The sequence below is a fragment of the Dipodomys ordii genome, unplaced genomic scaffold, assembly GCF_000151885.1.
Source record: "Dipodomys ordii isolate 6190 unplaced genomic scaffold, Dord_2.0 Scaffold110, whole genome shotgun sequence".
Lineage (NCBI taxonomy): Eukaryota > Metazoa > Chordata > Mammalia > Rodentia > Heteromyidae > Dipodomys > Dipodomys ordii.
The window spans coordinates 2576303-2591684 of record NW_012267326.1 but is presented as its reverse complement, the minus strand read 5'-3'; the positions used below and the strand labels follow the sequence as shown (position 1 = coordinate 2591684).

Sequence of the window (15382 nt, the reverse complement as noted above, 5' to 3'; positions counted from 1 at the left end):
AAGAAGAAGAAGAAGAAGAAGAAGAAGAAGAAGAAGAAGAAGAAGAAGAAGAAGAAGAAGAAGAAGAAGAAGAAGAAGAAGAAGAAGAAAGGAAGAAAGGATAAGATCCTTTGAGATATGTAAGGGGAAAAGAAGCTAAGCTGAAACATGTTTGTTTCAGCGATGGAGGTTCAGGTGAGGAGAGCAGATAAATGGAGAGAAGGGTGATCAGAACACTCAATGTACATATGTGAAAATGTAAGCCTTTAACGTGCTAGTACTGGTGGGGTTGGAAAGGTTGGGGGGAAAGATGGAAGGAGTAACATTAATCTAGATACATTTTACGTATAACTTTATTTGTTGTATTGAAAGCTCTTTACAAACTAAAGATAATAAAAATATAAAAGTATAAAGAAAATAATAAACAGGGATGAAAGCTCAAAATTCTACAGTACTGCCTTTCCCTTCACAAATGATGCCTTAGAAACTTCAAGAGTCTCTCTGCTGTCTAGTATGCTAATCAAACTGATAAGGCTGTGGGATTAGCTCAAGAAGCTGAAAGCCAATTCTCCTATGTTGAAACTATAGGAAAATGAAAAAGCTATTGAATGTGATTTTTGAAATTTTAATATGGAGTCTCTGGATTTGAATGTCCTCCAACACCTACCTTCAGAAGGAGCCAGGATGAGCTCTAGGGTTTCAGTTTGCATTGCCAGTGCATATATACATGTTTGGGGAATACAAAGTATCATAGGGTTTGTTTAGTCTGCCCAACCCTATGCATTCTGCAGGTCTTCTTATTTTACTGCATGTTTTTACAGAAGATAATGTCTCTCAGGAATTACCCTTGGCTTTTTTTGGCGTAGCTGTACTTCTCTAAGATTTTTTTTACCATTCAGTAGATCCATTGCCTCTGAAACATTGTGATGCAAATGCTTAAAAGGAAATGACTTTTTTAATATTCTGCTACTCAAGTAGCCACCATGCTAAAGACATGACAATAAATAAAATATGGAAGCTAGTGCTTGTAACTCAGTGGGGAAGTACTGTAAAGGAGAAGTGTGGAACTCACTGTTTACCACGTTGGGCAAGAAATGCATTAAGAAGCTTGTCTCTCAAAGGTCCTTACCTCCTGGTAGCCACTCAATACTGTGTATAATCCTCTCCTGATGACTATATGAATCTAAGAATTCATTTCTATCAGATAGTATCTAGTAAAAGTGATTAGATATTGTCCCTAATATTAACTTATAAAATATGACTATTGCCACCTTCTTTGTATTCAGTTTAATACTGGACTTGCTGGCTTAGTGACCTGAGCTCCCATACCTTGAGCTGCCTCAGAGAGATACCTATATGGAAAAAACAAAACAAAAAAAGAACAACTTCGGTCCCAGTCCATAGCCCAAGAGAAACTAAATCTGCACATGAATGATCTGAGAAGTAGATCTTCCACCTGAGCTCCTCTGACCTGGGGTGCATCCAAAGGAGAAACCATGGGCCAAAGCCCATAGCTAAGCCACTCCCAAACTTCTAAAGCACAAAAGTCATGAGATAATAATAGTTATAGTAAGCCATTACAAATTGGGTATGGTTTCACATGGAATAGTTAGCTAATAAGGCAGTGATTATAATTTGGTGTAAATGGAATGACTGAGTGAAGTCAGATTGTGAGAACAAGTTCTCAAAATAGTTGAAATAGGGGCTGGGAAGGTGGCTCAGTGGTAGAGCGCTTGCCTTGCATGCATGAGGCCCTGGGTTCAATTCCTCAGTACCACATAAGCAAAAAGAAAAAAGCCGGAAGTGGAGCTGTGGCTCAAGTGGTAGAGCGCTAGCCTTGAGCTGAAGAGCTGAGGGACAGTGCCCAGGCCCAGAGTTCAGGCCCCATGACCGGACCCAAAAAAATAAAATAGTTGAAGTATAGAAGGACATCCAGTCACACAGAGAATATATACACAGCCTGTAGGAACAACCAGGAATTGGTATTTCTGGGGAAGAATAGCAGATAGAACACTGAAGTTAAGCAAAGGACATTCACAAAAGATTTAGAACTTTTCTTTAAAGAAACCTGCTTAATAACTTTTACCTATGTTTTCCTATATTATAACTTTTACCTGTGAATCAGGGGTTGATACCTAGATCGGAGTACTGTGAAATCTTCAAATCTTAAACTTAGAAATTTGTCTAAACACATCTTTGAAGTAGGTTACCTTGTTTTCTGAATACAGAGCCCGGGAAAACTATAATACATTCCTAATCATGCTGAGTTCTTCAAAATTCTAATAGAGCAGGAGAGTAACCTAACTTCTTTTAGTCTGTGCATTTATTTTTATATTCAATTATTCCAGCCTATTTAGTTGTCAGTGAATCTCTCACTCTACCTAGAAATATTACAATGAGACATTCAGGTTTTTGCCATGAGCATATCTCATGGGAAAACACTAAGACAGACATATATGGGGGGGGTTGATGAACATCAGTTTTTCGAGAGAATAAACAATGCTATCTACAGAGAGGACATGGCCTAACCTGGTAAAGCAGCCTTTGCCTATGAGAGTCAGGTTTCAGTGCTTGATAGAAAGTAAAATCCTGATATATGGTCTGCAGACAACCTTAAAAGTTTCATACCACATTCAGAATGAGGAATATTAACTTGTGAGGCAGCTGACCAGCACTAAAAACACTTCCACTTAACCCAAATTATGTGGGAAATTCAACTGATTAAATGCTTACTTAAAAAGGCATCTTTAACTATCCTTTCTTCTTTTCCTCTGACACTTAAATATCTTTAAGAATTAGGAAAGGTATGGGAAAGGAAAAGGAAAAGAAGGGAAAGGAACAGTGGAAAACTATGGTAAGGACAGTAAAATGAGAAGTGAGCCCCTGGCTGGCAGAATATACAAATGGTATTTAAAAAATACAGTACATAAAAAGTAAAAATACCAGAAAAGTAGCCCAGAACAATACCTAAAGCAGTATTTAATGGTGGGTGTATTTTTTAGAGTCATTAAATAGCACGTTAACTACAGTTAGATAAAAGGACTGCCAAGTGGCTGTTTTCCTAGTTCCCTTTAAAGAATTAATAAAACCAATATTTGAATGATTTGAATGATTGCAGTAAGAACTCATGATGAGGTATAAATACACCTTCTGAGTTGCTCTGCCACTTTATTAATCTTTTTTTTTTTTTTTTGTCGGTCATGGGGCTTGAACTCTGGGCTTGGGCGCTTGTCCCTCAGCTCTTCAGCTCAAGGGGAGCGCTCTACCACTTGAGCTACAGCACCACTTCCGGTTTTCTGGTGGTTTATTGGAGATAGGAGTCTCACAGTCTCTCCTGCCTGGGCTGGCTTTGAACCGCGATCCTCAGATCTCAGCCTCCTGAGTAGCTAGGATTACAGGCATGAGCCACCGGCACCCGGCCACTTTATTAATCTTAACTTTGCTGCCTCTGGTATTGAACCAGGGATTGTATGGTCACAATTGTTCCCTGCCTCTAAAGTCGATGTAGGAATTCACCTAAATAAGTTTATCAAGCATTTTCAGAAAGGGCTGTGCACCACAACTTTCCACAATGCAAAAATACTCTGTATCTGTACTGTACTATACTGTACTATACTACTTACATGGAGCGACTGAGCACCTGAAGATTCAATTTTATTTAAATTGATCACAGTGACTTTCTTTTCAACAGGTGTTTGGTCACATGGTCATTCTATTTAGTTGCATAGGGAGGGAAAGAGGACCTTCTCTGACGAATGTCAGGTATAGATCTATGACCCTTAAGAGTTCCTCAAAAAACTCGAGGTAATCTAGAACTTCACAGCAATCCCAAAGGTAGGATTATGTGAAAAGCAATCACATATAAACAGCTAGCATAAGTTTAAAAGACCATCAAGGGAAGAAGGCTTTGTGATAATGACCAGGGATAATTCACCAAGCCAAAGATTTTTTTTTTGTCAACACAGATAATATACCATCCATGTTGTAAAAAACAAACAAACAATCCTTAGAAACTCCTGGCTAAGAAAGCACTGTCACAAACCCAAAATAGATTGTGTGTAAACTAAAATGTGTTACAACAATTGTTTTTTTCTTTTTAATAAAAGTAAACCTCAAATTAAAGATAATGGGAAATATAGTGTTGAAAATAGCAAAATACAATGGAAAATCCTTATACATGGGATCAAAACAAAATTGCCAAGGCTTAAAATCAATGGTACCTTTTGTACAGAAACTAACTAGATCGAGGGCAGATTGATAATTCATATATGGCAATCACAGAATTTATTACTGTTCTTTAATACAAAGACACTTTTGTTCTGGCACATTCCTTGGACAGCATCAGACACCCTGGCAAAGAATGAATAAGATAGAGAGCTGAACATTTACAAAGATTGACTCATTCAGCAGATATTAATTTGACCATTGTTCTTATTTGCAGATCCTAATCACTTAAGTAATTCAAGATCTAAGGTTCAAAGCTGCAAGGAGAGCACCACATTTGTAAATAACTAGAAGTTCCATTGCTCAGATCAGCTGTTAATCTTTGTACATCTTTGTACATCTTCCACTTTTCTGAATTACATTAACTTGTACTGAGACACAGCTTTGAGGCATGTAAAAATTGATGTTCCTTTTATTTGGGCCAATTAGAAACGATGAGATGCTGGTGTCATTGCAAGTCATTGACATGGAGGAATTATTTTTTTCTCATTTTGACTCTGTAAGAATTGAACCATGGTTAAGCAACATTTCTGTAGGGATGGGTCATTATGATCTTAATTTCCCATGAAATATTTTGTATAAGCTCATGTAGTATTGGCATGCTTAAACATAATTTCTGTTTGGCAAATATTTCATTTAGTGACCTTAGTGGATTGGAATGCACATTCAGGCTAATAGAAGGATTGATGGGGAAAAAAAGCCAAACTTGAAATTTGCTATTGACTTGAATTTTCCACCTTTGGTCTTATGATAACTTGCTAAAAGTCATGTTATATACTGGTCACTAATTAAAAATAATAATATTTATTTGCCTTATACCTATAATCCTAGTTACTCAGGAGGCTGAGATTGAAGATCCATGGTTTGAAGCCAGCCTGGGCAGAAAAGTTCATGAGACTTTTTAACCACCAAAAGGCCAGAAATGGAGCTGTGGTTCAAACAATAGAATACCAGCATTGATCAAAAAAGTTAAGTAACAGTACCTATGCTTTGAGTTCATGCATTAAGGGCATTAAAGTAGGAAAAAAAACAGGTTTATTTATATTTTTGCTGAACTCTCTAGACAAAATCTATGGACTCTGAACTCAAAACAACGAGCACCAAGAACTGAGGTTTCTAGGAAGAGTCTTCACTTCATTTTCAGATTGTTTAAATTCTTCTGATGAAGAGTGCTCTGACCTTGTGGAGACATCAGTGTTGACAACTGGAAAGCCTCCACACTTGGCCAAATTGGTAAGCAACGGCATGGCTTGTGTCTTGCTTAGCACTTTTATGGCTGTTAGATGGAATTCTATGAATGCATGTCAGGTTCTATGGATCTCCAACCTTTTTAAACCCTCTATTTAGTTGGAAAAGGACAACGCTCCTTAATTTTGTGAGATTTCGATTTTCTCCCTCCTCTTTCTTCTTCCATCTCCTTCTCCTCTTTTTCCTCCTTTTCTTCTTTTGTTGCCAGTAATGGCAGTATTAGCAATACTGGGGGTTAAACTCTAGGTGATGCACTTACTTGGTGCTCAGTCTCTTAAGCTATATCTCCAGCCTGGCTTATGGCTGATTTCCTTGGAGATGGAATAATATGGACTTTTAGGCCTGGGCCGGCTTTAAACCTTGATCCTAAGAAGCTAGGATTATAGGCATGATCCACTGGGTCTTCGCATTCCCTTCTATCCCTAGAGGAAATAGTTTGGGAAGTCCCTTGATTAGGATAACTTTGGACTAAGTATTACATTATAAACCTAATCATGACTGGAAATTTCCTGTAGCGAATTCAAATACTTTCATCCTAATAATCCAGGCAATAATTCTAAAAGTAGATGAGGTCCAAATATGGGACTTAAAAAAAAGGAATCAGTTGCTATGTACAGATTTTTCAGATACATCTCAACTTTTGAGCGTCAAAAACAAGTTCCATCAAAAAACAATCCTACTTTACAGGGATGAGATAAAAGAAACTAGCCATATATTAACCATTGATCCCCTTCTCCATCTGAGTATTTTCATGTTTAGTCAATTCTTGCATTCCCCATTCAAATTGTAATTACAGAAATGCAACATGACTCAGTTGCCTAGAGCTTGACCTGCAGACACAATTGGGGTCTAAATATCTGCACTGTCTCAATTTTCTTGCCCTTTCTCTAGTAAACCTTCTCTCTTAAGTCACACACAGGTACAGAAAAGAAATGGATAGTTTACAAACGATGCCTTCTTTGCTGAAGACTATGTCCTCCTCTTTCATTTCCTTCCCTGCACATTCTCTTTTTTTTTTAATTTTATTTTATTTGTGAACATACTGTACAGAGGTGTTACAATTGCATGGGCAGGATAATGCGTACATTTCTTACCAAGCATTGCAGCCTCCTCCTTTGTTTACCCTTCACATCCCTTCCCAGCCTCCCCCCTCCCCCCCAATCCCAATACTTCTCCTTCCCCCTCCCCTCCCACACCTCCCCTCCCTCGCACCAAGGTTGTAAAGCTCGTTTTGGACATGACAACTTGTACTTCTCATTGTTGCAACAGGTCCACCTGTCTTGATCACCTTCATTTATCCCTGAACAAGCAAATAAGAAAATGGCTTCCAGAATTAACCTGCTCCTTTTCTGCAGCAATCTGAAAGGAAGGTCAAAACGTACCAGTTTGAGAACTTGAAGTCAAAGTAAGACAACCACAGAACAAAGTAGGATTTGAAAAACCTACTTTGGGGGGAGAATGAACAAAGAAATTGTCCCAGTGTGAAGCACATGAAGCCACAAGGGCCAAAAAACCTGGTTCCTAAGAGCTGCCCACCCCACGTGTGGCTGCTAATGCACAGGAAATGTGATTAGCTGCCAGGAAAGGCCTAGAATTACTCCCATTCTGACTAGATTACTGGATAATTAGATTGGTAGCACTCTTCTCCCGTCTGTGGCTGTCAGATTAAATCTGGCTGCTTCTCTTCAGATAATTGTCATGTCCCACAAGAACAAACAGACGCTGACACAGTATGTAGTTTAAAAGGTGTTCAAAGAATCAAAATGTCTGTGTGTGGGGTTTTTTTTTTTGTAATAATGAAACAAGGAAAATGTTCTATGCCCTTGAATTTATTCAAATTATTATTATGTGGGATTAAGAAAATGTTACCAGATAAAATCTATCTAGACAGGCTTACTTTGTTTTGGAAATGCACACGTGCAGATTAACCAGCTATCTCTAGGGGGGTGGGATGGCAGCCTTGAGCTACTCCAAAAAAGAAGAGGGCATTTTAGTTCATGAGCTAAGTGGCTAGCCATTTGCAGCATAAATTAAGTTCAATAAGACAGAGAACCCCTTCTCCTAGAATTAACTAAACCTAAAACATGCACACTTTGCACTGAAGAAACTTCTTTCTCAATTCTTCCTAAGGAGTAATACAGGATACAAGGAGAATGAAGAAGCCAACAAAAGGAAGACACCAAGGATCTGTGTTCTTTTTGCTTTTGTCTCATGGAGATTGAACTCAGGATCTCAAGCTCTCCCTTGAGAGAGAACTCTAGCAGTTGAGCCACATCTCTACTTTTGGCTTTCTGTAGTTAGTCACAGATAAGAATTGTATAGCTTGGCCGGGCACCGATGGCTCACGCCTGTAATCCTAGCTACTCAGGAGGCTGAGATCTGAGAATTGCGGTTCAAAGCCAGCCGAGGCAGGAAAGACTGTGAGACTCCTATCTCCAATAAACAACTAGAAAACCAGAAGTGGCACTGTAGCTCAAGTGGTAGAGTGCTCGCCTTGAGCTGAAGAGCTGAGGGACAGTGCCCAGGCCCAGAGTTCAAGCCCCATGACCGACAAAAAAAAAAAAAAAAAGAATCGCATAGCTTTTCCTTGCTAGGCTGGTTTTTAAACCTCGATCCTCATGGTCTCAGCCTCCTGATTAGCTAGAATTGAAGCCCATGTTCTTCTTTTAAAAAAATTTGGTTTATATATATTTATTGTAGAAATACTATACAGGTTTATGGTTATGTGAGTAGGGTAATGAGTACATTTCCTATCGAGCATTGTTATCTCCTCCTTGGTTTTCCCCTACCATCCCTCCCTCCCCACCTCCCCAACTCCTCCTCCCCCCCTACCTCCTGACATTGTAAAGTTTGTTTTCAACATAGTGTCCTATACATCTCATCATCAACCATGGGTCAACCTGCATCCACATTTAAGCATTCTGCTATATCCCCTCCTCTCCCCAAATTACAGAACACCAGAATCAAATACAGTGAAAACAGGAGTTATAGCATGGGGGAAGAACATACAAAAGAAACAAAAGAATCACATAGTGCATTATAAATACATTTAAAACAATAGCAAGAAAGAAAAAAAAGCTCTTGTGTGCCTGTCTTGGGGTACATTTCACTTAATATCACCGTATATGGTCATATATACATACACACACACACATACATATATATATACATATATATATGTATATATATATGTATATATATATATGTAGCATTTAACCCTCTCTACTTGTCCTAGACACCTACTAGTCATTGCAAACAAGGGAAAGCATGGGACCTATGTTTCTTTGGGCTTGGGTTACTTCACTTAATATAATGTTTTCCAAGTCTTTCCATTTCCTAAGAAATGGGGCAATGTCATTCTTTCTCATGGAGGCATAGAATTCCATTGTATATATGTACCACATTTTCTTGACCCATTCATCTACTGAGGGGCATCTGGGTTGGTTCTATAATGAATAATGCTGCGATAAACATGGTTGTGCTGGTAGCTTTGGTATGACCTTGTTTGTGATCATTTGGGTAAATGCCCAAAAATGGAATTGCTGGGTCTTAGGGAAGCTCTATGTGGAGTCTTTTGAGGAACCTCCATACTGCTTTCCAAAGTGGTTGAACAAGTTTACACTCCCACCAACAATGCAGTAGGGTTCACAAAGCCATAGTAATAAAAACAGCTTGGTACTGGCACAAGAGCAGAACTGAGGACCAATGAAATAGGAATGAAGACCCAGAAATGAACCCACAGATCTATAACCACCTAATCTTTTTACTGAAAGACAGCCTTTTCAGTAAATGGTGCTTGCAAAATTAAACACCTGTAGAAAAAAGTTAGATCCTTATATATCACCCTGCACCAGATTCAACTACAAATGGATCAGAGACCTTGGAGTCAAAGCAGACAAACTGAAAACATTACAGGAAGGAAGCCCATGTTCTTAAAGCTCCTGTTTGCTGATTCTGGTGTCCCTATTGGCTGCAGTTTTCATTAGGCAGCTCTACAGGGGTCCCTTATAGGTGACATCCTGGCCTGGCAACAGACAGGAAGAGAGAAAGGGACAGATGCTTTCAGGCAGATCACATAGAACAACTTGGTTATTTGCTCCTAACTCATTTTTGAATCAACTATTGCCTAAGGTAGTCCTCTTGCTATTTGCTCTCATTGAATATCATGTAGTAAGAGGAAAATCTTTCTCACAACACAAATCTACCTGGAAGATTGTACAGTAATTTGAGCAATAGACTATCAGTCCTAGAATTTTTAAAAAAAGAGAAAAGCTCATTATTATTTATTGCTCTGTATTGCATCAAGAAATGGCCTGAAATGGAATGTATATCATGTGGTAGCCTTTAACTAGATCATACTTATCAGGGAAGCCAGTGTCTGTCCTGTTAGCATATAAGACTTACTGTATGTCCCAGCCTTCTGCTTTAAATAGATGCTTTTGAAAATATCTGTCACAGATAATTATCAATTACTGCATTGCTCTAAGAAAGCATACAATTTTAGCCATTAAAAACTCCACTTAGACAGATCTGTTTGTCACAAAATAGAAAGCATGTAAATATGATTGAATCTAGACTCAGAAGCTGGGCAGATGAACTATTTGGAGAAGTATCTTTAGAGAAAAACATTTGGGCTCTTTTTATGTCTCTATATATGTAAAAAGAAGGGGGTTAATTTATGTTTACATTTTAAAGTTTTATTTTACTTACATTCATATGTAAGGAAAAGTTTAATATGCATAAGTGGCAAAAATCACACAGAAATGTAACAGACTAAAAGTTGAGAGCCTGGGGTATAAATGGGAGAGAACAGAGAACTTGGAGTTGGATTTGACGATGAGGCTGTGGCCCCAATTAAAATTACAAACCCCTGGGCAAACTCCTTCCCTCCAAGTTCAGGACTCACTTCACCATCTGACCTACAAGCTGAGAACCCCTTGGGATCACAGGCAGTCAGAAAGAGTCACAATTAGCCTGCCACCATTTGTGTGCCCAATAAAAGAGAGCAGTTATTGTTCATAATAAGTGAAACTAGAACTTCTATCGCTTCATAAAATGTTCAAGACCCTTCACTGTGGATGAGAGTCATCAACCTTATTTTGTTATTTTGTTTGTTTTGGGTTCCTTCTCCCTTAGAAAGGCAGCTTTAAGGGGTTTCCCTTGGCTTCTAGTGTTTGGAATTTATGCCCACAGGCCAGAGGAACCTGGCCAAGTACCATGGGTCTTGGCTCCTCATAGAGACTGATAATTCCAAATAAATGTCCTGTGTTTGCATTCCTCTCCTTGAGGAGGGACTCCACAGATATTACCTCCATGAATGTGTACATTTAATTAACAAGTATATTCTTTAAGGAATACTGACATCCCTGTAATACATAGGACATTGTCATGTCCATGTGATACTACGCATCACAGTGTAACATACAGTCATGCCAATGAAATACACAGTGGTTAATTTCTTTAACTCACGGAGGCAAACTAAACATTAACAAGTCATTTCTGTGTTAAGGAGGTGGGGAGGAAAGGGAAAAATAAAGTTGGGTGTAACAATGCTCAATAGGAAATGGACTCATTTACTTTGCTCATGTAACTGTAACCCCTCTGTACAGTATTTTTACAATAAAAAATTAAGAAAAAAAGTAATTTCCATCCTTTTTTCTTCCAAAGAGAAATCTACTGTTGTTTAAAGACTATTTCAATCTGAGCACCAGAGTGTTACTCTGTGATCCTCGCTGTTCAGGATGCTGAGGTCAGGAGGAGCACATTTCAAAGCTAGCCCAGGCAGAAAAATCCATTAGACCCCATCTCCAAAATAACCAGCAAAAAAAGTTGACTAGAGAAGTGGCTCAAGTGGTAGAATACCAGTGCAATGAGCAAACAAGCCAAGTAAGTATGAAGCCATGATTTAAAACCCAAGTACCACAAAAAAGCATTTCATATTTTATTAAAAGTGACATTTGCCATAAACTTTCTAGAAAGTACTTTAATAGTACACCAAAATACGCATAAAATAGATGTTATTTATGCCTTTCCATATCAGGAAAGGCATATCTCTAAAGAAAATAATTTTCTGTAACCATTTATAATAACAATATGACTTAGTTTACCTAACATTCAATAATGAATTTCATTATTATTGAATAAATATATTCAATAATACATGTCATTAAAATAAAATACATATGAGTAGATTCATTTCTTACAATTTTTTGCTGGGATGATGAAGGAGGATAAGAAGACACTAAAATGGTATCCTACTTGTCTTGTGGATGACAGTATGAATGATTTTTATTTCCTTCTTAGTGCTAAAGTTTCCCTGAAGTATCTAATATGTATAAATGCCATAGTAGCTAATTATTGTATAGTTGTCTGAGAAATAATATCCTATGCTTCTTACATGTATTAGCTCATGCAATCCTTAGAAACATTATCATCTCCATTCCTAGAAGGGGAAACAACAAAAACCCAAACAGCAACAGGGGAAGCAAAGCACTCCCCCAAGGTCATAGGGGAGTCGAGGCAGTGGACCTTCTCACTGTTTACCTAACAGAAGAAACGGAATGATTTAGTGTAACATATACTACCCTAAAGTTTTCTTTATGAGGAACCAATGCTGTCACTATCTGATTGATAGCAGAGACGATTGAATGGACTAATGTAAGACTACTTTAATGACCCTCCCCCTCCATTTTGAAATAATGGAATCTATGTATGATCCAACTCTGGTGCAAATTACTTTGTGCAACATACCACACTTTGATAATCAAGGGAATTTGTTTTGTTTATGATAGACAGTCCTATGCATGTCTTTCTAGAATGTAACTAGTGTAGCATAGTTACGGGGACTGAAGAGCCTTAGGATTTGCTTCCAACAACTATTTCCTTAAAAACATCTAAAAATGATCTTTTTATTGCTCTAATGTTATTTTTTACATTAAAAATTATCTATATCATTATACAAGGGGTCTCAATTCAATATCAGGCAATGAGTACAACACATCTTGATCAAGTTATCTCTTTTATCATTCTCCTTCATCTCTCCAACCATACCCACTGATCCAGGGTTCCATTTTCCTAATATTGAATATTAGGACTGTATTTTCCTAATATTGAATATTAGGACTGTATTTGCTGACCATTCCTTTCTCCTTTCATTTGCCTATTCCTCCTTGACCTCTCCTTCTGGATAACACACTATTTTGCTTCCTGGTTTTCATTTTGTTAAACTATGCTAGTTGTTCAAAGGAGTTACACCATTGTGATGTTCCCTGTATCTATGACACTTTGGTCATAGATATGTTTCTGAATATATGCACATGACCCAGTATATGTTTTCATATGTAAAAGTTATCTTTATTTTCCAAAGTTTAACTGTTTTTTCTCTTTTGCTAAAAAGGAAGTATATGTTCTATCACATCTAGAGATAACTCTTTTACCTTTAATGGTTGGTGTTTAGATCTCTATGAAGCATATAACAGGGGTTACTTATATATTGTGGTTTCCTAGTCATTATATTTTTGTGATTTTTGTTTGTTTCATTTTGGGACAGTGTCTCACCATGTAGCAATGCCTGGCCCCAAACTTATGATTTTCCTTCTGCCCCAGCCTCCCACTGGGTGGAATTACCAGCATGTGCCACCATGCCCAGTTATCATTAAGTGTTTTATTGTGAACCTTTCCTCATTTCAGTACAAATTGTTTAGAAAAAGAATAAATACACTGGACACATAAAAGTCAGTCTTACAAATGTTTCCAGAACTGAAAAAATAATATGTTATGATAAGGAAAATTAGCAAGAAAATAAAATCTCCAGGTTCTTGTCCTGGAATATTTTAATTTTGTAGACCTGAGATAAGAATCTTCACTTTATACTGTCCATACTGAATAGGTCTATACTCTTATACTCAAGCATGAAGGTCATTCCCAACTTTCCAAAAAAGTAGGGAAATACTATTTAATTGTGGGGTCTTTCAAGCAGAGATTAAGTGAAACCTCTTCACAATTCATCCAAAGTAGACTCATCATCAGAATCTGCCAGAATCCCCCTCCAGGTCTCTTTACCCAAACTAGACTATTTCCTCTAATGGAACTTTTGTGCCTGGAAGAACTTCAAAGACCAGTAAAGTTCCCGATAAAGAACAGTAACAAAAACTTTCAACTTTCAGAGACAGAGTTATTATTCTGATTTATATTTTTAGTAGGTTCAGGATCTGAATATGTTTTCCAACCTCTCAAATTACAAAATGCAGTCTGATTTTACTCTGTGTACCTTCAGAAACTTTCAAAGTTGGGAATGAAGTCTGGCACACAACAAATTTTAGATTAATTTATAACATATGACACAGACAACCAAATACTCCACGGTTTAAAATAGACCTCATTTGGTAACATCTTTTGTTTTGGTTTAAACTTTTCCTATTATACTTCAAGTCAAGAAAGTGCCAGTGATGAAGGGTTCGAGGTGGAGAAATGTGTTAACCAGTCTATTCCTGGCGGATCTTTGCAGACCCCTAATGTATCACAAATCATTTACATGAAAAGTAGTTGACTATTTTAGCATTGAGACTATCTCTTTCTTTAAATTCTATGATGAGGTAAGGATTGGGAAATCTATTCCAAAGAGTGATCAAGAGGCAAGGATTGGGAATTCTATTCCAAAGAGTGATCCAAAGAGGAGCTGTACTGGGTAATAGAAGATAGAGTCAAATTATCAAATAATTTTTCAGCTGTAAGGAAAAAACTCTATAGAACTACATGATCCAAGGAGAATAAATAAAATTCTCAGAATGATCTCAGAGCATGAAAAAGTATGAAGTACAGCCTTGATGGAGTAATGGCTTTTAGATGTATACTAATACAAAAATAAGCTCATAATCTATTACTGATTAGAATTATTTTTAATACAGGTTCTTATGCCAGAAGAATCTTATCCCTCATTATCCTGGCTTGCTTTTCAAGACAGAGACAAGGCACAGAAGATTGCTAGAATGAAACACTTCCGCATGCTGTTTTTGGTCATGTTGAAAGTGTGCGTTAAACTGCATTGTCTTTTTTGTCTGATGGGAGTGGGAAAGATTATATTGTGCTGTGTGTTTTTCAAATTCACATTCTCAGATTGCATACCACACTTGCATACTCTTTGCCATGTGTTTTGTACTAATATCTAGATTTTCGAGAAAAGGTACTGAGACTGGTTTGGACATAGGGAGATCAGAAGAAGGAGAATGCTTAAGAATAATTGGGATTGTGATCCTCTTGAATTGTATAGCTATGTGGACACGGTAAAATGATTTCTCCTCATACTATTAATTGATACAAATAAAAATAACGTATGACTTCTTCAAATGAAGGAATGAAAAATAGTTTTTATCCGATGGCAAAGAGTAACAACCACAAAAAAATGGCATCAAGCTGCTATTTGTGACTTGATATTTGCATACTGGCAGAGATGAAGTGTTATTAGACAAGATGCTTCTCCCATTTGGGGAGGGAAGAAATGCTCTACTCTAGTGCTCATGTTGTTATGGGCACTAAATGCTGTCTAAGTAATAAATTCTCCATAATGAGGAAGTGAAGGACTTACAACATACCAAGCACAGTACTTTTAGTCTCACACCTATCCTACTGCTTGCCTGTTTCTACGAGAGGATTGCTTCTTGAATTTTCCTGCAAGGAACAACCTGAAAAGCTTTGTAAGGAGCCAAAACTTGGAGTCTGGAAGTGTTATTCATTGATAGAACATTCGTCTGGAATGTGTAAGGCCTTGGGTTCCATCCCTAACACTTACAAGCAAGCAAGCAAACAAGAAAACAAGAGAAAGGGAAGAAAGAAGGGCAGGAAGGAGAGAGGGAAGGAGGGAGGGGAAGAGAGGACTTGGAGGGAAGGAAGGAAGGAAGGGAGGGAGGGAGAGAGGGAGGGAGGAAGGAAGGAA

The 15382-nt window shown here is 37.7% G+C and overlaps 1 protein-coding gene and 1 pseudogene across 2 annotated transcripts in view; one reads left to right on the top strand and one right to left on the bottom strand.

Moving 5' to 3' along the window:
* Rbms3 (RNA binding motif, single stranded interacting protein 3) overlaps nucleotides 1-15382 on the bottom strand; it is a 717266-nt gene that overhangs the window by 331657 nt on the left and 370227 nt on the right. The gene's annotated exons all lie outside the window — the stretch shown is intronic.
* The window catches only part of LOC105994816, a 23860-nt pseudogene continuing 18728 nt past the window's right edge, over nucleotides 10251-15382 (top strand).